A 25,550-nucleotide genomic window follows, 5' to 3' on the forward strand; every position below is an offset into this window, starting at 1 on the left:
TGCTCAAACAATGAATTACGCTTTTTTGTGGCTCTTCCAATCTTTACGCACCTCTAATTACCCAATTTGCAGGTTATAATGAGATAACACAGTTACACATGTGTGATGTATTTTTTTCTCATACGTTGCACACTTTTCCTCTAGAACTATATAATCTTCATTTGCAATGGCTACGACATATTTAATGGAGTGGATATAACAATTTTTCATCAGCTTTATCTGTATTCCATTGAAATAAATGAGTAAAGATCTAGGATCGGTGCATTTTGCCTACTTCTCCTTAAGTCTCCTTTGTTTATGCTTAATAGAAGATGCTACAATTTGATGCATAGATTGTGTAACTGCTGTATTTCCATGGTAGTCTGTGGCATGGCAAAGTGCCAGCTTTTGTCTTATTTAATACTTTGGGGCCTGAATTTTACCTTGTTTTATACTAAGATTATGACCCCCACCCCCAACACACATACCCACTTCATTTTTTTGCTGGTGTATCTTTGTGTATGTTTTTTATTTTATTTTATTTTATTGAAACACAATTGGGACGCCTGGGTGGCTCAGTTGGTTAAGCAGCTGCATTCGGCTCAGGTCATGATCCCAGCGTCCTGGGATCGAGTCCCACATCGGGCTCCTTGCTCCGCAGGGAGCCTGCTTCTCCCTCTGACTCTGCCTGCCATTCTGTTTGCCTGTGCTCCCTCTCGTTCGCTCTCTCTCTGACAAATAAATAAATAAAATTTAAAAAAAAAAAAAAAAAAGAAACACAATTAACATACAGTGTTATATTAGTTCCAGGAGCACAATATAGTGATGTGACAATTCTGTGCCTTACTCAGTCTCATCACCATAAGTATACTCTAAATCCCTCCACCTACTTCACCCCCCCCTCCGACTCACCTCCCCTCTGGCTCTCACTGGTTAACAAAATAACTCAGAAGGGAGAGGCTTACAGCAGTGAACATTCATTATTTGTCATAGTCCTGTGGGTTGGCTGAGCAGCTAGCTCCTCGAGGCCAGCTTGGTCACATGGTCTAGTTAAGGGGTTGACAGCAAGAGGGGTCTTGAGGGGGCTCCCTCAGGGGTCTGGCAGTGGCCGGATGTCAACTGAGACAACAGCCATCCACCTCTATTCATCCAGCAGGCTAGCCTGGGCTTGTTCCCATGGCCAGATGGCCGCGGATGGGCTTCCGGCAGCCAGAGAAGCAAGTGTTAACCCCCGAGTGTTTTCAGGTCCCTGCTTGGACTACACTTACTATGATGCCATTGACCAAACAAGTCATGTGGCCAAGCCCAGAGTCGGTGTGGGAGAAAAGCCATTTTGCACGGTCTACCCCACACTCTGTTCCATTCATCTCATCCCCTTCCTTGCTTGTGCCTTTTGTCTCTTGTCAAATATTTCCAATGTTCAATCCTTTTGTGAGGTCTCCTCTGCCATCTCTTGGTTGTTGAAGTTCATCTTCCAGTGGCTCCCCGAAAAGGATGGGCTACCTTCCTCCAATCTGTGTGAAGGTACTGTACGTGATGGCTGAAGCCAGGGCCTGAGTCTGAGAAGTGGGCAGATGTGGCTAGAATATACAGGCAGGAGGGCAGCCCACTTGTCTGGCCAAACTTCTGTTTCTGGGCTGCTCTATGTTACTCAAAGTCAGCTCCAGCCCTCAGGTCTCAACTGGATGCAGACAGACTTTTTCATACCCAGGAGCCCGAGCTACGGTCTCAGGCCCTAAATGAAATCTACATTCCTGCAAGGGAGTTGGCATCATCACCCTGGGATCCTAGAGGGGGCCCTTCCCACAATGTGTCAGACTAGACTATGGTTCTAGCTCTTTACTGGCTCCCCAGTTACAAGAGTAGACAGACATGCCCGTTGTTAGGTAACATCCACCCACAAGGACCCAGGTAGAGTTTCCCATCCTTTGACATGATTTGGCTGAGGGGATGTTAGCAGATGACACGCAAGCACAGGCTTGCAAGATGCCATTTTAGCCTCTGTCATATCCATAAGAAGAACATTCCTGGGGAGTCTGCTGGGCCAGAGAAGATGAGCGACATGTAAGCCAAGATGCTCCAGCCCACTCACAGATGGGAAGTGGGAGGCAGAGCTGCCCCAGCAGCCATGACCTGAGGCAGGGCCACCTGCTGAGCCTAGATCAGATCACCCCAGGCCAACCTAAGGTAAAAAATGAATATTGATTTAAGCACCTGAGTTTTGAGGTGCTTTGATAGGCAGCAATGTTATAGTTGCAAACTAATGGATACATGTCAGAATTTCATCTGTGAGTGTCAGTGTCCCAGGCAAAACCCTCAAGGGCCCCACTGAAGAAAGGTGACCTACTTTCCAGCTGGAGCCACCTCCCCTCTCAGGCTCAAGCTGACACTGCTCCTCCCACAGCCATTGAAAGCTGGTGACAGAATTCTGCCCAAGGATTAGCCAGGAGCGGCACCAACAATAAAAGTTTTCTATCTTCTCCAAATTCTCTTATCCCTTATCACTCCCATTCTGTAAAGTATCTCCCGCTCTTCACTCTCAGCACAGCACTAAAGATTCGAAAGTCCTCTAATACCTATGATTTGAATAATCAACGAATACCCTTGAAAGTCATTTTCTGAAAATGTCCCTTAAAAGGTCCACCATTCATTGTATTGTATCTAACACACTTATGTTATGTTATGTATCTAACCACTGATGTTATGAATAAATAAGCCAAGTTATATTTCAAAGGAATTTGACTCTGATTGCATTTCATTTAAAATCTAGCTCTAGTATTCTGACACTGCCGCACATTTTAACGGACTGCTGGAACCCTGTGACAAAAGAGGGGGTAAAATTCCATTAAATCTGGTCCAGTCCTTCCAAAGTTGGTGTTAAGAGAAACCTGTTTGGCCCAAAAGGAAACTATCCCTTCCACTAATATACTTGCTTAATCACTCAGCAGAATTAAAACCGGATCCTTTCCTGCTGTACTTCTCAGTACTTTTAATATGCTAATGCACATTGTAGCGCTCTGAGAGGGGAATTAGCAGGCAGCATTTCCTAAGCCAACTTGGCCCCGGAACCCTGAGAACTTTCTGTGCTTAGGGCATTTGTATGATTAATATCAGCTCGTGGAACACAGTTTGAGAAATTCTGGTCTTTTCCAATGACCTACAAAGTAATAAATCATTTTGTCAGCTACACAGTTATATTTAAATCCCACCTTCCTGGACCTAAATTGACTATCCACCCCCACTCCTTGGTAACCTTTTTATGGCTCTAGCACACTTGAAGGGAATAAAGGATCAAGGCAGGGGGCGGGTAGGAAACCACTAAACAGGTCAGAAATAATTACAGTGAAAACACTTTTTTCAGTTGAACAAAGTCTCACAGGTTTATAAAAGAATCCACGGTTATCTCGCTATTCACCCTACAACACTGGGTCTTTGAGGGAAGCTTGTGACTCGATCTGCACTAATAAGGAAAAGTTTTGAAGCGTTCCAAGGAATGCTGGATTTTTTGGCACCCGCCAAGGTTACAAGACACCATTTAACTCTTATTGGTAAAAAGTGGTATATTGCATCTTACAACCTGATCCATTGCCACAGCTGCATATAGGCCCACTTGGAGTGTAACAAATTTGCACAAGTTTAACATTTAACAGACACCTAGCTGCCTTCAGAAGTTACAGTACTTCTGCAGCGAGCTCCCAGAAACCAAAGGGGAACCACTGAGCTGATCATGGCAAATTACATAGCACCAAAAACTACATAAGTGCTCTGGATTAAATGGTATCCAGATAGAGCACTATTTTCCTCAATGGTACTCGGTTTAATTTAGTTATTTCAGTATAAACAAACACAAAAATAAAGATGAGAATGAAAATGCCTCTAGCCCACTTGGCCCTCCAGAGGTCACTGGAACAGTACACATGATTTTGTACCCACATGGGTTGGGTACTAAAGTCTGTATGTATGGAAAAATTACTGATAGTCCAAATTGCCCTTTAAAGTCTTAAATTTTTTCTAAGGTGCATGATGCATGGTGTGTGTCCCCTCAGTGAGATCCACCCAGGCCAAAACTAGAGGCACTTTTCATGAAAAAAAAAAAAAAAAAATGATGCTATCAAGGACTATCATGGAAGTCTCCAACAAATGGAGTGGCATGTCTGAATCTTGGACAAAGTACCCAACATGGTAAAATTATTTTGTTTCCCCAAATAATATATTAAAAAATTATTTTGTTTCCCCAAATAATATTCCCCAAATAAAATTATTTTGTTTCCCAAAAAATACATTTTTTGCAATTCTTAATAAAATTACAAAGTGCTTTTTCTTGGACACCTGACAAAATGATGCTAAAACTGAAGTCAAAAAAGTTATATAAGGAGAGTCAAGAAAATATTGAAAATAAAAAGAAACTTATCCTAGCATGAGTTAAAGAATATTTTAAAGCTAGGGGAGGTAAAGTATTATGTTACTGTGACAAGACAAACAGACAGTCCCGTAGGAAAAAAGAGAGTACAGAAATGGGCAGAATAAGGAAATCTGATATAGGAAAAAGTTAGAATTTCAAATCAGAACACTCCAGATGGAGTGATCAATAAATAGAATTGGAATAACTAACTCAACACTTGGGGAAAAATAATAATAAATCTGAATCCCCATGTCATTCTTGGGGATGACATAAAATAAATCCCAAATTTATTCTTGGAGATGACAAAATAAATCCCAAATGGTCAAAAATCTAAAGATTTTAAATAGACAAAGCCACAAGCACACTGGAAGAAATAATGATACATTTTTTTAAAACAATCTTGGGATTGGGGAAAAACATTTCTAACCATATTGCAAAACCCAGAAAACAACAGAACTTAAAAAAAACTCCATAAAGTTGATAGACAAAGGAGGAGGGGAAGAATATTTGTAATGCATTAGAGGAAAAAAAGCTTGATGTTTGATATCATTCTATCTCAAATAAGCCAATAATAAAACAAAGCAAACCCATAAAAGGAAACTGGGCAAAGAAATTGGGCAAGAAAAGTTAGAAAAAAAAAAACAAAGTTGGGCAAGAATAGTTACAAAAGAATACAAATGAACAGTAATCATATGCAAAGATGTTCAACTTTGTTAACAACACAAAGCAAAAATAAAATCAGGATAATAATTCTCGCCTAACAGAATAGTACAGATGAAAGACCACAGAGGCTGGCACTGGCCAAGATGGAGGCCTTCAGTGCTCTGATACCCTCTGCACACAGGCTGCTGGTGAAAATCCTGAAGGTAAAGTATACACACTTTAACAATATCCAGTGGGAAAAGGACAGTTTCTTCAACAAATGCTGCTGGGGGAAATAGGATAACAATGTGCCAAAGAAAGAAACTGGACCAGGTTCTTATACCACATATAAATAAATAAATAAATAAATTCAAAATGGATTAAAGATCTAAATGTGAGATCTGAAACCATTAAAATCCTAGAAAGAGGGCACAGGCAGTAACTTCTTTGGCATTGGCCATAGCAACTTTTTTTCTAGATGTATCTCCTTGAGGCAAGAGAAAAAAAAATACACTATTGGGACTATCAAAATCAAAAGCTTCTGCACAGCAAAGGAAACAATCAATACATCTAAAAGGAAACTTATAGAATGGGATAATATATTTGCAAATGACATAAGAGGTTAGTATCCAAAACATATAAAGAAATTCTATAAATCAACACCCCAATCTAAAAATCGTCAGAAGACAGGAATATATATTTCTTCAAAGAGGACATGCAGTTGGCCAAGAGACACATGAGAAGGGCTCATTATTACTTATCATCAGGGAAAGTCAGATCAAAACTACAGTGAGAATCCTCATACCTATCCAATGGCTAAAATCAGCAACACAAGAAACAACGGGTGTTGGCGAGGATGTGGAGAAAAAGGAACTCTCATGCACGGTTGGTGGGAATGCAAACTGGGACAGCCACTGTGTAAAACGATATGGAGTTTCCTCAAAAAGTTAAAAATACAACTACCCTACAATCCAGTAATTGCACTACTGTGTATTTACCCAAAGAATACAAAAACACCAACTCAGAGGGATACATGTACCTCTATGTTTATATATACATATATACAGAATGGAATATTACTTAGCCATAAAAAAGAACGAAATCTTGCCATTTACCATGACATGGTTGGACCTAGAGAGTATAATGCTAAGTGAAATCCATCAGTCAGAGAAAGAAATATACCATATGATTTCACTCATATGTGGAATTTAGGAAACAAAGCAAACAAGCAAAGGGGAAAGAAAGAGAAAAAGAAACGAAGAAACAGACTCTTAACTGTAGAGAACAAACTGATGATCAACAGAGGAGAGGTGGGTGGGAGGGATGGGTGAAATAGGTGATGGGAATTGAGAAGGCACTTGTGATGAGTAACTGGTGTTGTATGGAAGTGATGAATCACTATATTGTATACCTGAAACTGACATTACACTGCATATTAACTAATTGGAATTAAAAACTTTAAACAAACTACTAAAAATTATAAAACCAAAAAGAAGGTATGTACACCTTTTGCCCAAGAAATTCCACTTCTAAGAATCTATCAGAAGAAGAAAATTATTAGAAGCACAAAAAGCTGCACATACAAGGAAATTCATCACCATATTTACAATTGCTAGGAAAAAACCGAAATGGAATGAGATCAGTGAGAAACAGTTACGGAGATTCTGGTCCACTCCGTGCACTAGACCATGCAGATGCCAGAAACAATGGTCTGTGTCACTGACATGTCTATTAACTGTCAAAGCATCAAACCAAGTTACAGAAAAGGAAGGGTGATTCCTTTTGGCAAATAGTGTGTACATTTATCAAAACAAGTACATGCTTCATTGTCTAGAGCAATGCTTGTCAAAAGGCTTTTGTTGTTTTTATTTTTTGGGATACAGTTTCAATTAAGTTACTGTGCTCACATAACGTTTTCCATAACCAATTTTTTTTAAAGATTTTTATTTATTTATTTTGAGAGAGAGAGAGAGACAAAATGAGAGAGAGCATGAGAGGGGAGCTCAGAGGGTGAAGCAGACTCCCCATGGAGCTGGGAGCCTGATGTGGGACTTGATCCCAGGACTCTGGGACCATGACCTGAGCCGAAGGCAGTCTCTTAACCAACTGAGCCACCCAGGTGCCCCTAACCAATGTTTTCAAAAGAGAAAAAAGTCATGCCTAAATGGGCAAGGAAAGCCCATGCTGCAGGTGTGGGCAAAAATCTGCCCACACTCTCTCACACACATGCATACACACACACACACACACATGCACCTTGATGGATGGGAAGACACCTATAAAAATATTGGGAGTTTGATTTATTCTTCTCGTACCCACTTAAGCCCCCATGTTGCATCACCACTTCCTCATATCAGGGAGATCATATGATAGTTGTCTTTCTCTGGAGGGAGACAAACCATAAGTGACTCTTAATCTCACAAAACAAACTGAGGGTTGCTGGGGGGAGGGGGTTTGGGAGAAGGGGGTGGGATTATGGACACTGGGGAGGGTACGTGCTTTGGTGAGTGCTGTGAAGTATGTAAACCTGGTGATTCACAGACCTGTACCCCTGGGGATAAAAATATATGTTTATAAGAAATAAAAAATTATATTTAAAAAAAATAAAATAAAATAAAATAAAATATTGGGAGTTTGGATGAGTTCTACTCATTTCCTCGGATTTTTTGCTCTCTCTCTGTCAAATAACTTCTCTTTAAAAAAAATTTTTAAAAGGAGAAGAGGAGGTTATAATTTTCAGTAGCTTTTTGTTTTTGTTCTTTTTTTTCCCAAAATGAATGACATAAATTAAGGTCAGAGACTTCCTCGTGAAACACATATGAGCCATACGAGTCTCTGGCTCTTCCAAACTGTCTCAAAGTGGAGGTCTTTGTACACCCTCAACAACAACATGGGAGGCAGGCTGCCCTCAGGGAGGGGGAGGACCTTGAGCGAGACACATCTGGGTCTAGAGCAATTCCAAGAGGGAACTGAACTATGGGTCCCAGCAGCTCACATTCAGCTGGTGGAATCAGTCAGTGGAATGTACTTCCTTGCTGGAGTGGGGAATCTCAGTGGTGTACGAGGGCATATACTACACCAGGGACCGATACGAGGCGTGACCAGAAGAAGAAGGAAAGAAAGGAAAGTCAGAAATATCATTCTACACATACTATGTGCCTTGTGTTTGTCACTGTGCATGTTTCCTTCTTCAGTTCAATAATGTTGCAAGCTGAGTGCTTACGTTCAACATTTTTATATGTGTGAAAACTGAAGTTCAAGGATATTAGGAAAACTTGTCCAAGAAGAGGCAAAAGAGAAATAATAGAACAAGGATTCAAACTCAGACAGGATATTTTATTGCAAAGCCACTCATTACCTCCAACATTAAGTCATGAAAATTGGGACCTTGTTTAGTTTGATTTGAATGAGAATTGTTAACAGCATCACAAAAGACTTTCAAATCCATGTTGACAATGAGGACAAAGAAGTGAAATTCTGGTATAAGGGAAAAGTAGTGAAAACAAATTAATAAATAAAAGAGGAACACCTGGGTGGCTCAGTCAGTTAAGCAACTGACTCTTGTTTTCCACTCAGGTCATGATCTCGGGGCTGTGGGATCGAGCCCCTCATCAGGCTCCCTGCTCAGTGGGGAGTCTGCTTCTCCCTCTCCACCCCCGTTCATGCTGTCTCTTTCTCACTAAAATAAATAAATAAAATCTTTTAAAATAAATAAATAAATGCAACATGTGCTCTTGCATTGAGGGAAATGGTATAAAGGGTAACATGAGGGCTTAGGCATAAAGTCAGTATGGATTGTAGGTATGGTAACAGTTTTGTTATTGATGCTAAATTTCCTGATTTTAATAATCACACCATGGACATGTAAAATAATATTTCTGTTCTTAAAATTACATATGTAAGTGTTAAGGGGTGAGGGTCATGATATCTGGAGTTTATTCTCAAATACTCAGAAAACAATTATCTGTAAAATAAAAAATAAAAGTATCTATGATATACACATGGAGAGAAAGTAAATGCAGCAAAAAGTTAATAACTGGTCAACCTAGGTGGAAAAATATATGAGAATTTATTGTAATAGTCTTGAAACCATTTAGTATGTTTGAAATTCTTTCAAAATGAAAGGAGAAGGAGAAAGACCCCCAAACAGGAGAGCCAACAGCACAAGAGAATTTCCAGGCCTCCTAAAGGAACTCACATCTAGTAAGTCTCCTATGGGCAAGTGTTGCAATTGATAAAAAGTGGATTATGATCCTTAGGATTGACAAACTTGAAGTTGATCCTTGGGAAAATTCTGGGATATATTTTCAAATGGATAGGCTATGAACATTTAGAAAAGACTGTGATCTCTAACAGTCAATATGAACTCCCCCCCAAAAACAAATAAATGTATGCAAATTAGGTCAAACTAAACTCATTTTCTTTTGTAAAGTAAATTAAAGACGTGATCATCGCACAGTGTGTCCTGATTTGGGCAAAGCTATTGACTAAGTTGTTCATAACATGTTCATGGATCAGAAGACAATACAACACTTGCAGGGATTTTTATAGTAACCTGAACACCAGCACTCACAATGAAGACTGAATCTGCTTGGGGCTAGGGGTGGGGTGGTAGGGAAGTTTCTAGAGCTGCTATAAGAAAGCATCACACAGTAGTACCACTACAGCATGAAATTTATCTTCTGGCAGAGCTGGAGGCTGGAAGTCTGAAATTAAGATGATGGCAAGGGCAGCAGTTTCCTTCTGAGGACTGGAAAGGGTCTATTTCAGCCCTCTTTCCTTGCCTTGTAGAAGCCAGCTTCACTTGTATGGGCAATCACACTGTGTGCCTGTCTGTCTTAAGTCTCCCCACTCCTTTTTTTTTTTTTTTTAGATTAGTTATTTGACAGAGCGAGAGAGAGCAAGCACAAGCAGGGGGAGGAGCAGAAGGAGAAGAAGAAGCAGGCTCCCCACTGAGCTGGGAGCTCAATTGGGGCTCAATCCTAGGGCCCTGAGATCATGACATGAGATGAAGGCAGGCAGATGCTTAACTGACTGAGCCATGCAGGTGCCTCCAAGTCTCCCCTTTTGATAAGGACACCAGTCATTTGGATTAAGACCCACATTTAATGACCTCATTTTAACTGGATTACCTCTGTACAGACTCTATCCCAAATAAGGTCACATTCTGAGTTGCCAGAGAGTTAGGACTCCCATGTATGAACTGGGCAGGACACAGTTCAACCCATAATAGTAGAGGTGGTGGGGGTTATTTAGCGAAGTGCCACAAAGCCTTGCTCTGTTAAGCTCTAGCAAGAAAAGACCACAGGAGACCCTCTCTTCACACTCAGGGACTATCAAGAAGATGCAAAGGTAAAATAATCAGTAGATGATGAAGCAGCTGGTATAACAGATATGGAATGAGGGGGCGGGGTTCCGTGGCCCATCCCTCTCTAGCCAGTGGCAATGCCCTATTATTCCCCACACATGCTCTTGGAAGGCATGAGGATTAAATGAGAACTGGGTAGGCAGGAGGCATAAAGCAAACAGCAAGGCTCACATGACCCACTAATCACTGGCACCACCACCTCCTGGAGACGGAGTCAGAGCCCCAGCAGGAGAGCCAGGCAGAAGACAGCATCAACATGCATGAGGGACGGCATTCTGTCATTTCCTTTCCAGCTGTCTTTAGTAGGGTTGGGAGATGGGGGGGCGGGGTGGTGGTTGTGCCACTTTAGCTTCTGGTTCCTTCCTACCTCCCTGCCTTGATCCCATAATCTTCCACCTCTCTGTCACTTGGGATCTCCCCCTTTCCTAGGATGTCTCTCGGCTCTTGCCTTTCTAGAGATCTAAGGCTTCTATATGAACATATTCTAAACTTACCCTGAGGTCCTCTTCCACACCTGTTTCCCAGGCGTGTCCCCGAGGGTCTTAGCGTGCATCATACCCAGACCCATACTCACGTCATTGATCTAGAGTCAAGAACGTTAAGGAAATCCTTTGCATCTTTACTGCAAGATTCATCAGAAACTTTAATTCTGCATTCCGATTCTCCAATAAGGGTTATGGAACACAGCCTTTCTCAAACTGTTCAGACTCAGAACTCCATTTTCTAAACATCTCAAGGAACCAGTGTCCTCCGTTCGTCAATGCTGGTTTGCACTCAGTGTCTCTCCTTCTGGTTGGTCCACAACAGACAGCTACCTACCAAAATCCTTTCTGTCTTTTTTTTTTTTTTTTTGGACATAGAACTAGATTCCACTTCCCACCCTTCCTCAAAGGTAGGCATGACCATATGCCCTCATGCTATCCAAAGGGATGTGAGCAGGTGTGAGATTTGCCCCTTCTGGGCCTGATCCACAAAACTGCTACACATCTTGGGGCGCCTGGGTGGCTCAGTGGGTTAAGCCGCTGCCTTCGGCTCAGGTCATGATCTCAGGGTCCTGGGATCGAGTCCCGCATCGGCCTCTCTGCTCAGCAGGGAGCCTGCTTCCTTCTCTCTCTCTCTCTCTCTGCCTGCCTCTCAGTGTACTTGTAATTTCTCTCTGTGAAATAAATAAAATCTTTAAAAAAAAAAAAACTGCTACACATCTTTTTCTGCATCCTTTTCTTTCTAGCTGGCCAGGAAATGAAGACCTGGGAGCCCTCAGCAGGGCCACTGACAGCCAGAGTCCCAGAACCACTAGATGAAGGACAGCTACCTTGATCTGAATACCTATCTCAGGCTTTGCATAAGCAAAAGATCACTTCTATCATGTAAAGTCATGAAACACTGAGGCCTGTTATTCTTGTAGCCTAACTCACACTGCCCCATTTGCTTCTTTGATCCCTGTAATTCTGCATGAAAGAGAAACAAGCTTCCTTTTGCACTAGGCAACTATCAATCAGATTCGTTGTTAGAGCAGCAAAACCTATATACTTTAACTTACATCGTATATAAATATTGGTCACTGTATAATAATGCAACAGAAAGCAAAATCAGTTATACCTGCTTGCTAAAAAAGCAAGGTTTGATGGTTCATATACTCAGGATCTGAGGATTTCATTGCTGGGGAAAATGAAATAATCTTGGGGTATAGAGAGAAATTTGGTTTCCAGAAAGTTCACAATCTTTAAAAACCCCTCAGATCTATTGGATTTAGGGTACAGCCTTGAACAGCGGCAGGCTGAAGGCTGGAATGTCTGAGCATGGTTTATCATCATAGAAGGGGGGAAGCCCGGCTTAGCAGCTAGATAACTCCCTTCCCCATGCTTCCCTGTGATGGATTCTGGAAGCGGAAGAACCTCCAAAGGAAATATGGTCCATATCTCTACCTCAAGACAGCATCCGATCAATATCATGGGGAAGAAAATGGCTTTCTGTCCCATTTTCAAGATCTTAGGGGAAAGGAGTTTCCAGTGAATATCACACGCCACATCAGGGAAAATGATGGTGAGTTATTTTATAGTTTATCAAAGCAGTTTTCCACATCTGTTTGCTCTCCTCGCTCATCCTTCTAATAACTAGGCTGTGAGGTAGACGCATTATTACTTTGCCTTCTTCCTCCAGAAGTTCGAGTGTCCAGAGGCCATGAGGCCTTCAGAAGCAGTGCCAGGTTAGGACACCCGGTGTCCCATCCCCAGCCCTGCTTTCCTGTCGCTTACCAGCCTTGCCTCTGTCATCCAAATCAGTGAACGGTCCCCGACCCCGTTTTCTGGAGGGCCTGAGGCAGGCGTGTGAATGTGTCACAAAGGTGAACAGGACAGAGCCCTTGGCCTCTGGGAGTTTTCAGGCTTGATGGGAAACTATGACAGGTGTGCACACATGCTACAGAATGGAGCTCTGGAGGGAGAGTGCCATGTGACAGCCACAGGCCACAATGCTTAGAGCCCTTTGGACCCAAACAACCGGTGAGAATAGCAAAATGAAGGTGTTGCAATTTCTACAACCTCCACCTTCCCATACCCACAGGTGCTGAGCCAAAGCTGCAGGCGTAAATATCACCCCCACTATCCCCCACACACGCCTCTGGTCCCATCAGGTCCTGGTGGCCTCATTCCTCACCGCCCACAAACCTCAGGAGGAGGAGATGTGGCAACACACATCCCAAACTTCCAACTATAAGAGCTGGAAAGTACAAAAATACTTGTTTCTCCAGGTTCCATTTCTCAGCTCTCTCAAAGCCAGCGTGTGGAGAGGGGACTTGGCTTCCATGGTCATGATGAAATTCTAGAACCTAGGTGAGGTTCAGTGGGCTGAGGTCTGGAGCCGATGACCAAGAAAGAATTCTTGAGTCATCTTTGGTGCAAAATGGTGGTTTATTAAAGCACGGGGACAGGACCGTGGGCAGGAAGAGCTGCTACGCCGGCCATGTGAGGAGTAGCTGGTTATATACACAGGAGTTGGGTAGGTGAGGACAAAGGGTTGTTCAGAAGGGCTACTGGGGTAAAGAAGACTGTCAGGATATTGAAGGCCCGGTTACTATCAAGCCAAGGCCGCTTTCCCTCTAATGGGGCACTAACATAAAGACAATTGGGAGTCTCCTGGTGGAATGTTACATTCCTGCTATCAAGTGTCCTTGTTAGTGTGATTTGGGTTTAGAAGAAATTTAACTTTATTTAGGGGCTTGAGGAACTGAGTTATTTGCCTCTGGAAATTGTGCTATTGTTAGATAGCTTCTTTGTTGTAAATCTCTAGGACATTGGTAAACCAAGGGAGACTCTTGTCTTGCAGGACTGTGATCTCTGCAATTTAACTATTTGTTTTTCTTTTAGGGCAGCCAGAGGTGCCTGAGGAATGTCACACGTATTACTGAGGGGAGTGGGTGGAGAGGGGGTGCAAGGTGCCAGCTTTTGCTTTGTCCTCAGTCAGCCTCCTGCTCCCTCATCAGTCAGAGGCACACCCACAGGTCACCTGGCGGTGAATCAGGTCCTCTGACAAGCTCTGTGGGAGAGCATGAAGCAGCTGTGGAACTTTCTGAAGTCCATGCGCTCTCAGGGCAGAGCAGCAGGCAATGGGGGCCTATCTGCAGACTGTGGCCGCGGGACACACAGTCCCCAGTGCTCTAACATCCAACCCTGCTTCCTGGGCATTCCACACTAGCTGAACTGAATTCCACTACCCACACAAAGCGGCTCTGACCCGCTTACTGGTTCATTCCCTAATAATTATTGAGCACGCCTTTGTGCCTAGCACTTTTCCAGATGCTGAGGATCTAGCAAAGAAGGAGGGAGACCAACTACACTCCCTTCAGGGGGCTAACATTCTGCATGAAAAAAGAACCAGCTACAGACAAAAGGCAAAATCAACGGTGTGATAACTTGGGTTCCTGTTTTTTACCTCTCCCTTTCAAGTTGCTCCTGGTTGCTTGCTGAAACTAAAGCTGAAAGAAGAATCTCGGGGTTCCCTGCATCCCTTTCCCCACAGGGTGACAAGCCAATTCTGCTGATGCTCATGCTTCCGCACCAGACTCCGTGGGGGGAGGGGGTGTCAAGCTCTTGGTCCAAAAACTACTGTGTGGGTGAAATACTACTTTCTTAGTGCCAACACATTCTAGTGGAAGTTCCCATGCCATCAGTATGGCCAAACCTTCCTTTTTCCAGAGTCACATCTAAGTTCTGGTGCAGGGGCAAGAGTGTCTGACCAACACAATGGAGTCAGGCCAAGGGGCATGCATTTGTATGCTCAAAGTCTGCCACTTGTCTGCACTGACCCACCAGAGGTCCATTGCCCCAAGGTCCTTGGTCTTGCACAAGTCTCCGCCTACCAGTCTGCACCAGCCTCTCTGGTTCAGTGGGTCTCTCCACCACTGGGGCCCCAGCAGGATATGCCAGCCTCTGGAATGGTTACCTGAAGCCCTCACTGGCCAAGATGCTATGGAGTCTTCCTCTCTTTGGGTTCTGGCTGCCAAATTGCCCCACACCTAGTCTGGCTCAACAGGGCGTGATCTTTGTTACTTCTCCTCCAGAGACCTCCCTGTTTCTCATTTGGGGAAAGGAGTACTATGGGAAGAAGATCCATTACTGTAAGTTAGGTTTCCTCCCAAATGTATTACACATGCCAATAATTCATTTCTCTCTTGATTGAAAGAGGCCGGGCTCCTAGAATCAGAAGAGAGCATTTCTCCCATTCCCCACCTGCCAGGTTTTCTGAGTCCTGATTCCCCCATGCACACACACCGCCGCACCCCCCCCCCCAGAGGAAATGAGCCTAGAATGCTTTCAACCTTGAAATGGTATAGAGAAGCAAAGCATCATAAGGAAATACATGACGAAGGAAGGAGGGCGGGAAGAAATAGATAATATTTCAAAAATATCACTCCATAGACAAGAAGACAGAGCAGAAGAACTACAGCAGGAGAGTAAGAATGAAGACCAAGAAAAGAAAGCTGATACCGCTGGTGTGTATCCATTTGTCATTCTGTGGCCAGCTGGGTTTTTTTTTTTTTTTTTTTTGGTGGTTGGTAGGGGAGATGAATTAAGTTTAAAATAATCAGGTTGGTTGTTCATTTTTTCACTTAGATGCCTGGTTTTCCCTAGTTAAGGAACTGCTCAACCCAAGTGATAGATAGTAGTTCAAGATAGGAACCAGTGTCAGGAGTAGTAGTTCAGATGTGTGTACTTTTCCTTTAAAAGGTGGAGGTGTCATGGAACAGGATTGGATATGTGAGGAGAAAAGTGACTTCTCTATCAAGGAATAGCTGCCCAGAGGCAATCACCATCAAAGGGAGCCAGGCACAGGGTAGATTAGCTTCAAGGCGCAAGAAGGAGGAATAAATTAAACTGAAATGGCAAAATATACCCAAAGGAACACAGGAAAAGCAACTCAACATGGGAAGAAAGTGAAGGCTAAAAATGAAGCAGTAAGTCACTCCCAAGTAAAGTACATATTCATATATAATCTATTCAAAAAGCACATTCCCTAAAACAAATTTTTGGTACATCAGTCTATTCGATAATATTAATCCTTCATTAATCATCTGGCAAATCATTTGAGAATCAGCTAACATCCCAGAGAGGCCAGCAGCTTCAAGCTTAGCCTCTCCACCCACAGGCAGCCCTAGCTTTTAACACCAAGTTTTACTTCCTCTAGAAACAAATGAACGAGGGGAAATAAAGTAGCCACAGGAGACATCAAACAGTCTTTAGAGCAGACTAAGAAAGAGTCATTAACTTAGCACAATCATCTGGTAAGCAAAGCCAGAAGCAGGAATAGAATCAGGTGTAGAAGGACCTAAACAGGGCTCACAGATCAGGAGCTTGTGGGAAAGGGAGACAAAGGTTTTATCAAACAACTCTAATATGTACATGGAAATATAAATGCATGCAAGGATTGACATGAGCTTCTAAAACGCTTAAAGGAATTTTACTTACCAACATGAAATGTGTTTTGTTTTAAATATGACATGTGCACACACACAATGGAATATTATTCAACTTTTAAAAGAAATGAAATACGGGTATCTATTACGACATGGATAAATCTTGGGGTTTCTATGCTAGCTAAAATAAGCCAGGCACCTATGAACAAATACTGTATGATTCTACTTGTGTGAAGCACCTAAAATAGGCAAATTCATAGAGACAGAAAGTGGAATAGAGGTCTCCAGGTGTTGGGGGGAGGGGGAAACCCTGGAGCAAGGGTGGGGGGTGGCCGGGACTTAATGGGTATACAGTTGCTGTTTGGGAAACTTTTTTTCTTTCTGATGATGAAATTTTGGAAATGGTTAGAGATGGCTGCACAACATTGTGAATGTATTTAATGTCACTGAATTGTACACTTAAAAATGGTTAAAATTTTATGTATATGGTAAACGGTCACCTTTATGTATATTTAACCACAATTTAAATAAAAAAAAGAAAGAGGGAAGCAGAAAAATCAGTACCAAGGGCAGTCCGGGAAAGGCTCAGCTGTGTTTCCAGCTGTGAATAAGGGGGAAAGGGCCAAGAGCTGCAGAGAGAATGAGGACAGTTAATAGAAGCTGGAAAGGCAAGGAAACAGATTCTCCCCTAGGGCCTCCAAAAAAAAAAAAAAAAAAAAAAAAAGGCGCAGCCCTGCAGGCACTTTGCTTTTACCGCAGAGAGACCCATTTTGGACGTCTGACTGTCAGAATACAAGAAATAAAATTTTGTTAAAAGAACAATTTTGTATTACCACAATTTTGTTTTATTTTAAACCGGCTGACCTAATACTACTCCCTTATCCACACAGCAGATATTGTTACACTTCCCTCCAGGGAACATTCTTCTTCCCTGCCCCACCCCAAACCTGGGCATAACTAATCAATCTTTTCTCAGGCTGCCAGGGGACCTCCCACTTGAGACCAAAGGTCATGGGGCTGCTGGTTTTTCCAGGTACACTTGCCAGACGTAGCAAATAAAAGTACAGATCCCAAAAGAAGCAACAAGCACCCAAATTCCGTTAAATGAGAATTGATCATGCAGTATTTAGGATATTTACTTTAAAAACTGTTGGTTATCTGAAATTCATATTTAATTGGACATTTCATCTGGCAACCCTATTTCCTGGCCACATTCAGTGAGCCCACACATAGTGGGTTTGGGTCGTTTTGCATTTTTTTAAATGATTAAGCGTATAGATGTGTTATTTTTTGAAAATCTGATTTCCAGGTTCATTTTAATCCATATCGTCGCCCGCTTCCAGCGGACGTTCAGCGGTCCTGGCACGCGGGCCTGCGCGGGAAGAGTGGCGCAGGCGCAGAGCGGCGTGCAGGCCTGCCACTTGTGCATTGCCGTCGCGGACCTCAAGGATGACCCGCGCAGGCGCAGAGCGGCCGGAGCCCGGGCTCCCGGGGCGCCGAGGGCGAGCACCTGTTGCTTCTGAGGAGCTGCCAGCGCTCACCCTCCCCCTCCGCAGGGCGCGGGCCGTCGGTGCCCTGCGCTCCCAGCGCGGTCTATTTATATCGCCGGGGCCTCACAGGCCCATATTGGGCAGTGCCCGCCGGTTCAGCCCGCTAGCTGCCCCGCCCCGGCCAGCCCGGCTCCGTCTGTGCGGCCACAGGGCCGGGTCACGGCGCCATCGCGGCAGCCTCTGCGGAGCGAGTGGGGCAGTGCCTCAAGCCGGGGGTCAGCAGCTTGTAAGTAATGGTGACAGAGGGAACGCGGCCCCTGCTGAGGGCCTTGTCTTAGCTCTAGGGCCAGGCCAACGGAGAAAGGTCGAGGGCCAGAGTTGAGGGGCAGCCTCCCCGGCCCTTGGCACTGGCGGGGCCACTGCGCTTCCCTCCTGTCATCCTGGGGCTGGCTCCTGCCTTCACAGATCAGCAGTCACTTCCTTCTCGAGACCGGTTTTGCTCAGCCAGCAGTCGCTTCCCTTCCCTTCCCTTTTTTTTTTTTTTTTTTTAAGGTTTTATTTATTTATTTGAAAGAGACACAGAGAGGGAGCACAAGCAGGGGGAGTGGGAGGAGGAGAAGCAGGCTCCCCACCCAGCAGGGAGCCCCATGCAGGGCTCAATCCCAGGACCCCAGGATCATGACCTAGGTCTAAGGCAGACGCCCAACGACTGAGCCTCCCAGGTGCCCCTCTTCCCTCTTTAATGTGGCTGCAGTCACTGCCCTAGCATTAATTACGTTAACGTTTGCCTCCCTCGCTCGACTGTAAGCTCCATAAAGGTAGGAAGCGCCTTCTGTCTTTCCCTTCCTGGCTGTCTGCCCAGGGCCTTGGCACTTTAAAAAGCCTCAATAAGCATCGAAAGTATTCCCAGGCAACTCTCTCAACTTTAAAGCCAGGAATATAATTGTCCTGCATCCCCCCCCCCCAACGTGATTCTTAAGAGGAACTAATGAGCTACTGCATAATGCACAGTAAAGCATTTTGAAAAGTATAAAGCACCTGAGAATGCAAAACAGTGTGAATTCCTTAAAGGAAAGCAAAAAGGAAACTTGTCTTATTTAGCTTTATCACTTATAGGCCTGGTGGTTATTAAACACCTAGTGTGTGGGATGGATTATTGCTATTAAGTGAATAGGTGTTCATAGAAGTGGGAGACTCAAAGTGCATTTAGGGTAGTGTGGGTATTCTGAGCCATTTCTTACCAGTGTCTATGCAAAGTTGTTATACCGAAGCAAAGTAAGGTGTGAGGATGGAATGGTGAAAACCAGAGGTCATAAATAAGTGGCTGTAAGTGAACTAAAAGGGGTGTGGGGGGGGAAGCAGCAATGTGAGAAGAATTATAAATGAGGACTAACATTCACGATAATGGGGGCTGGGGAAAGGAGAGTAGATGTGCCATCTGAGAGGTGGCAGCTGTCTACTCAGGTCCCGCACACCGTTGTCACCATGGGAATTAAGTCTCCACTGTTGCCATATCTTCCTTTTTTTTTTCAGTAGATGTTACAATGTGGCAGTTTTGTGTGTAGACAGCAACTTTGCCATCCTCCCCACCAAAAAGTCTGTGACCAGCCAATTTGTGATCTCTGGCTTCAGTTCTCTAAAAACATTAGGAGCTTAAAGAATCAAACAAAACTTTTGAGGGTAGAAAAGAATCTTCAAGATAATCATTTATTAACTGGTCTAAAACACGAAGGAAAAAAAGGTTATCATCAACCTGTAATTTAGGACGAAGGAAAACCTTTAATTGCACAGACCTTATTGAGCAACCGTAAGGTAGCAGGCATCTTCACAGACAGATGTTAAGAGTATGGAAATGACTAAAACATGAGCCCCCCTGCTCTCAGTGTGCTCATCATTGGAAGGGGAGGCAGGGAGATGCAACAGTCACTATGTTCAAGGTGCAAGCAAGGAAGGACAGAGGAAGCTTCAGTGGGGGAGTGAAGTCTGAGCTGAATTTGGAAGAGCCACTTGTATTTCTTCAGGTTGAAGGGGGAGAAGTATATTCCAGACAGACCAACATGTGTAAAGGTAATGTATGCATTAGAATTGTTAGTGGTTTGGTGCTATTAAAAGACTGAAAAGTGTAAGGAAGAAAAGCCAGGAGATGAGGCAGGAAAGGTGGGGAGATGCTGGATTGTGAAGGGCCTTGTGATGTTTAAGGGGCGGTGTTGGTGAAAATAGGCTTCGGATATATTTTTTTAAATCTTTGTTATTGAAGTATGTTTGACATAGCATGTTATGTCAGTTTCAGGTGTACAAAGTTGTGACTGGACAATTTCAGACATGCAGTGCTCACCATGGTAAGTGCAGTTCTCCAACAGTATCCCTTCCTTCCATACTTCCTCAAGGCAGCCCTATCCTAAATTTGATATTTTTTATAATTAGCCTTCATTTCTTTATATTCCACCACAGTCCTATGTATTCTTAAAATATATATAATTTTTTTAACTTTTTATTTTTTGGTTTTTGAAAGATTTCTTTATGAGGGGAGAGCTAGAATGGGAGGAAGAACAGAGGGAGAGAGAGAGAATCTCAAGCAGACTCCCCACTGAAGGGGATCCCCACTCAGGGCTCTTATGACTGAGATCATGACCTGAGACCATGACCTGAGCCGAAATCAAGAGCCAGATGCTTAACTGACTGAGCCACCCAGGCACTCCTCATTTTTTATTTTGGTGTAATTCCAAATTCACTGAACAATTCTAAGAATGGTATTTTTAAAAACTCCCATATACCTTTCCCTGGATTTACCAATTGTTTATATTTATTTTTTCAGAATATATTGTCTATATTTACCCTATTTAGAACATAACTATTTTGCATATTTTAAACATGAGATCCGTGGTATGTAGCATCTATTCTTCTAAGTCTATGATGTTCTTGAAATTTCCGTTGATACATGTAGCTCTACTTCATTCTTTGTTTATGCTGTGCAATATTCTCTTGAGTGATATCCTCCAGTTTTTCTCCTCTCATGTTAATCAGTATTAAGGTTATTTCCAAATTTTTGCTATTTCAAACAGTGCTACTGTGAATTTAAACTAGTTTGGACTTCCACAAAACATGGAAGCAAGCTCATGCATCATCCCTTATGTAGAAAAAGTAGCAACTTTAAAGATAATGTAAAGATTATAATATTAAGCATTATAAAAGCAAATCCTTGGCAGCTTAAATTAACATTTTTATGCCACATTAAAATTTGTAGCAGTCCGTCTCTGAAAACTAAATATACTGGACATGGGTATAACTGCATTTTGGATTTGCAAAATAATTAGGCTTTATTCTTGTGATTTGTATTTATCTTTGCTACTCATTTTTTCTCTATTATTATGGGTACTATTAATATGAATGCACCAGTTCAGTCTTCTATAAATTGGAGCAGAGAATAACTTCCCATTGATATCATTGAGAACATTTATACAGTTTTGTTTTGCTGATGAGAGTAGAATGCCCTCCCTGCCCTCATTACAAGAAAAAGTTGCTGTCAGCTCTCTCTTATTTATGAGCTGTGTCTGTACCCACAAGCAATTTGTATATGGACCCAAACATTGTTATTATTAGAAAAGTATTTATACAGGTGTATCCCACTTCAGCTGTACCAAGCAGATTTTACCAGGCAAATGGTGTATTGTGCATACATGGCCTTATTTCGTTCTCCCAACTCTTAAATAGTTTTCAAAGCTAATCTCAAGTGAGGAAACTGAACAAGGCTAAGAAACTTGCTCATGTTAATTGATAGCAGAGCAAGGATTCAAAGCCAGGCCTCAGTAACCAGCCAAAGTCTGTGTTTCTAGTGTCTGATCTGTACTCTGTTACACTACTGTAAAATAACAATAATTTCCATTTATGGAACACTTGGATGCCAAGAACTGACCTAACTGCTTTTATATACATTCTTCCCATTTTACAGATGAACAAACCAAGGTTTAGAAAGGTTAAATCATTTTAGGATTATAGCAAGTAAGTGGCTAAACTGAGATTCAAACCCAGGACTCTCTCCCTTCAAAGTCCCCATCTGCAATGCTAGTACCTTCTCTGTACCTTATAGATACAGGACCCAATATTGAGAATGTCTTGGAAGTGTGGCGGTGCATTCAACTGCATGGGTATTTTTCAGGGTTTCCATCAGTAAATTCATTTGGTCCATAAATCCATAGAAATTTTGAGTGGCTTTCAGGAGGTGTATAAAAGGCAAGTAGAAGGAGGGGATACTTAGTAAATATATGTGCCCATCTAAAAATGTATAAATGTTCCCTCAGAAAGTTGGGAACAATTATTTCTGTTTTAAAAGTGTTTGTTTTTGTTGAAGCCAATGTTTGGGGCAGACAGGCTGTATCTAAATAAAGTATTTATTCAAGAAATTGATTTCTAGTTGGGAACCTTGGGAACCAGATGATCTTTTTGAATCAAAACTCTTTAACTGGACTTAAGCAGAGAAGTGGAGGTTAGGCACCCAGATGAGATATTATCCTACTCAGGCTCTAGAGAGTGGATTTATTTATAACAGTAGAGGAAGAGTCGTTTTCTGTATAGCCCAAAAGCTAAGAATGGATTTTATCATTACAAATCGCTTTTAAAAATCAAAAGAATACTGTTTCGTGACACGTGAAAATATATGAAATTCAAGTTTCAATAGCCCTAAAACATTTCATTGGCACACAGCCATGCCCATTTGTTTATGTATTGTTTATGCCTGCTTTTTCATTACAAAAGCAGAGTTGAGTTGTTAGGACAGAGACCCTAGAGCCGACAGAGCCTGAAATATTTACTCTCTGGCCCTAATTTGCCCACACTTGCACGAAAGTGAGTGGTTAAGGGTGTAGACTTTGGAGTCAGATAGAACTGGGTTCAAAACTCAGTTCCTGCACCTGTAAGATGTTGTGGCTATTTAATGAGAAGAGGTAAACTTAGAAGAGTGACTTAAGGTATATTGTCTTCTATCAAGAAGGAATGAAGGAGCGCCTGGGTGGCTCAGCTGGCTAAGCATCTGACTCGGTTTCGGCTCAGGTCACGATCTCAGGGTTGTGAGATCAAGCCCGGCATTAGCTCTGCGCTCAGTGAAGCGTCTTCCTGAGATTCTTTCCCCCTTCTCTTCCCTCCTTTTCTGCTCTTCCCTGTCACACATGCACACTCTTTCTAATAAATAAATAAATCTTTTTAAAGAATAAAGATAATTAGAAGTTCCTCTATTTTACTTGACAGTATACTAATAGAAGACATAAGAATATACCAGAAGTGGGGGTGCCTGGGTTGCTCAGTGGTTAAGCCTCTGCCTTCAGCTCAGGTCATGATCTCAGGGTCCTGGGATCGAGCCCCGAATTGGGCTCTCTGCTCAGTGGGGAGCCTGCTTCCCCCTCTCTCTCTGCCTGCTGCTCTGCCTACTTGTGATATCTCTTTCTGTGTCAGATAAATAAATACAGTCTTAAAGTATATATATACCAAAAGTGGAATTTTACAAAATATATCATTGCAATTACCATAAGCAACCTTTTCTCAACCTGTTCCCATATGCCAGTCATACCAGTAAGGACTTTTGAGTGTCAGTTACAGCAATCCTAATTCAAGCCAGCTTCAACAATAAAAGAATGGTTTGTCACTGAAAACTGAAAAATATAGATCTAAAGCATGTTCCAGACCCATTGCTCTGGATTCTCTGCCGCCTTCTCTGTATTTGCTTTGTCCTTGTGCTGGCTTATAGGGACATGGCTGCAGCAGACCTCTCATCTGGGTAACACCTGGACATGCCCCCTGTTGAACCAGAGACCTGAGCTTCACTCTGATTAAGCCCATCTCTGGTCTCACACTCATCCCTGAACCAGTCACAGTGGACCTACCCCATCCATTCCATCAGAATACAGATTGGATCCTGGGGGAAATCCAATATTGTCCACCGTAAAGTTGTTTATAAGGCACTACTGTATTTATAGAGAAGAGAAACACATACTGTACTAGTTATTCAACTTTTAACTTCTCTTTGAAACTAATGCTGCCTTTGCTTTTATTAAGGTAGTCTCATGCCACAAAGTTCAACAAGGTGGTTTGGTTCTTGTCTTAAAGATACAAAATACTGAGGCACCTCGGTGGCTCAGTCAGTTAAGCATCTGCCTTTGGTTCAGGTCATGGTCCAGGGGTCCTGGGATCCAGCCCTGTGTCAGGCTCCTTGCTCAGCGGAGAATCTGCTTCTCCCTCTTCTTCTGCTCCAAAACCCTCTGGTGATCTATCTCACACTCTCTCTCAAATAAATAAATAAATCTTAAAAAAAAAAAATACAAAATCCTAGGTTTGCGGTCATAACATTTGAGCCCCTAGAATTTCATTTCTTCCTAGCAACATCAAGGTCAACACTTTGGAAACTAAGGAGTCTGGACTGCCTGCATTGTACCAGATCTAGTGATCCTACCTGGAAACTGCTCTTGGCTTTCTAGCACTGGTATTGGTATCCTCTGAGTGAGTCTTAGGTATCAGTACAAATGGAATAGGAGAAACTTGTTAATATTTATCTCCTTATAAGGAAACTTTTCTGGTTTTCAGCTCAAAGTAACAGCTGCCATCTATAAAGTTGATTGATGTGTTTATGTACAAAGAGGCCCACATAATATGATTTGGGCTACTCATAATGTGTTGTAGGAGAGCTCAGAAATATAATGACCTCTTAATTACCCGTAATTGGATTCTCTTGGTAAAAATCTAAACAAATGAAAGTAAAAAACAAGGGTTCACTTCTAACCTACAAGGCCTCACAAAGATAGTCTTAAGCTTTTACTGAAGTCAAGCTGAGGCATTAATGCTGGAAAATCTAGCAAGGAGAATTTTATTCCTTTTTCAGTTACACAGATTCTTAGATCAGCTAGTTGTTATCATTTCACACACTCCTGCAGTGATTTTTAGGTCTTATAGTTGCCATTGTATTCTTAAACATTTCTCTCATGCTTAATACTTTGATTCAATGAACTTTAATTCAACACTGAAAAAAGTGTCATTTCTCATTGAGATACAGTGAGAATTGAGATAGAGAAATCTCACTGAGATTTCTAAATTTGATAGGATTATAGAAATGTAGAACTTTGACAGCTGACAAATTATGCTTTCGAATGATTAAAATCATCACTTCTCTTCCTCTCTTAATTCCTAAGAGTGGCTTTTCTACCATGGTTCATTCTTAACCTCATACAACTTCTAGCCAAGTAAGAACTAGAAAGGGTGTCAGGATCTGAAGACCTGCTCCTCAATATAAAGGTTGCTGACTCTAGGAATTCCTTCTTTAAATCCAAACAGCTGATTAGCTTCCTTGAAACACTGTTTCTATTCCCCTGGGCAAGGGGAAGACAGACAATTAGCTTAAAGAGACTTCTGATTAGAAGAGGGCTTTTTAAGGGGAGAAGTGAGTCCATCTCTGCCACTGTGAAGTAAGGAACCAGGAGAAGCTGAGCAAGAAGTGGGGATAGAGAAACAGGTTGGCTTTTGTGCACTTTCTAAGTTTAGGATGATTTAGCTCTAAGTTTCAAGTCTTGTGAATTCTCGGATCAGCAGACATTTGGTTATGTTTTTTAAAGCACTGTTTTGAATTATTTGCCCCATAGGAAAAGTTTGAACATAATTTTAATGGACTTTTTTTCTCAGCCATCCTGCGTGGTTCTGGGTCCGTTATAACATTTGAGGGTGTTTTGGGTTTGTTTGTTTTTTTTAAGATTTTATTTATTTATCAGAAAGAGAGAGGGA

At 42.3% G+C, this 25,550-nt stretch overlaps 2 protein-coding genes across 3 annotated transcripts in view; one reads left to right on the plus strand and one right to left on the minus strand.

Moving 5' to 3' along the window:
- Nucleotides 1-25,550, minus strand: part of MGLL (monoglyceride lipase) — a 225,459-nt gene that overhangs the window by 161,264 nt on the left and 38,645 nt on the right. The window lies entirely within an intron of this gene.
- The window catches only part of KBTBD12 (kelch repeat and BTB domain containing 12), a 76,315-nt gene continuing 68,484 nt past the window's right edge, over nucleotides 17,720-25,550 (plus strand). The window contains exons 1-2 of one of the 2 annotated variants that reach the window (XR_014315957.1): nucleotides 17,720-18,078; nucleotides 20,077-20,140. The gene's annotated coding sequence lies outside the window, so the exon portion shown is untranslated. The remainder of the gene's footprint in view (nucleotides 18,079-20,076; nucleotides 20,141-25,550) is intronic. The other variant, XM_082746921.1, reaches the window with a different exon arrangement.

The sequence above is a fragment of the Mustela nivalis genome, assembly GCF_964662115.1.
Source record: "Mustela nivalis genome assembly, chromosome: 1".
NCBI classification, from domain to species: Eukaryota; Metazoa; Chordata; class Mammalia; order Carnivora; family Mustelidae; genus Mustela; species Mustela nivalis.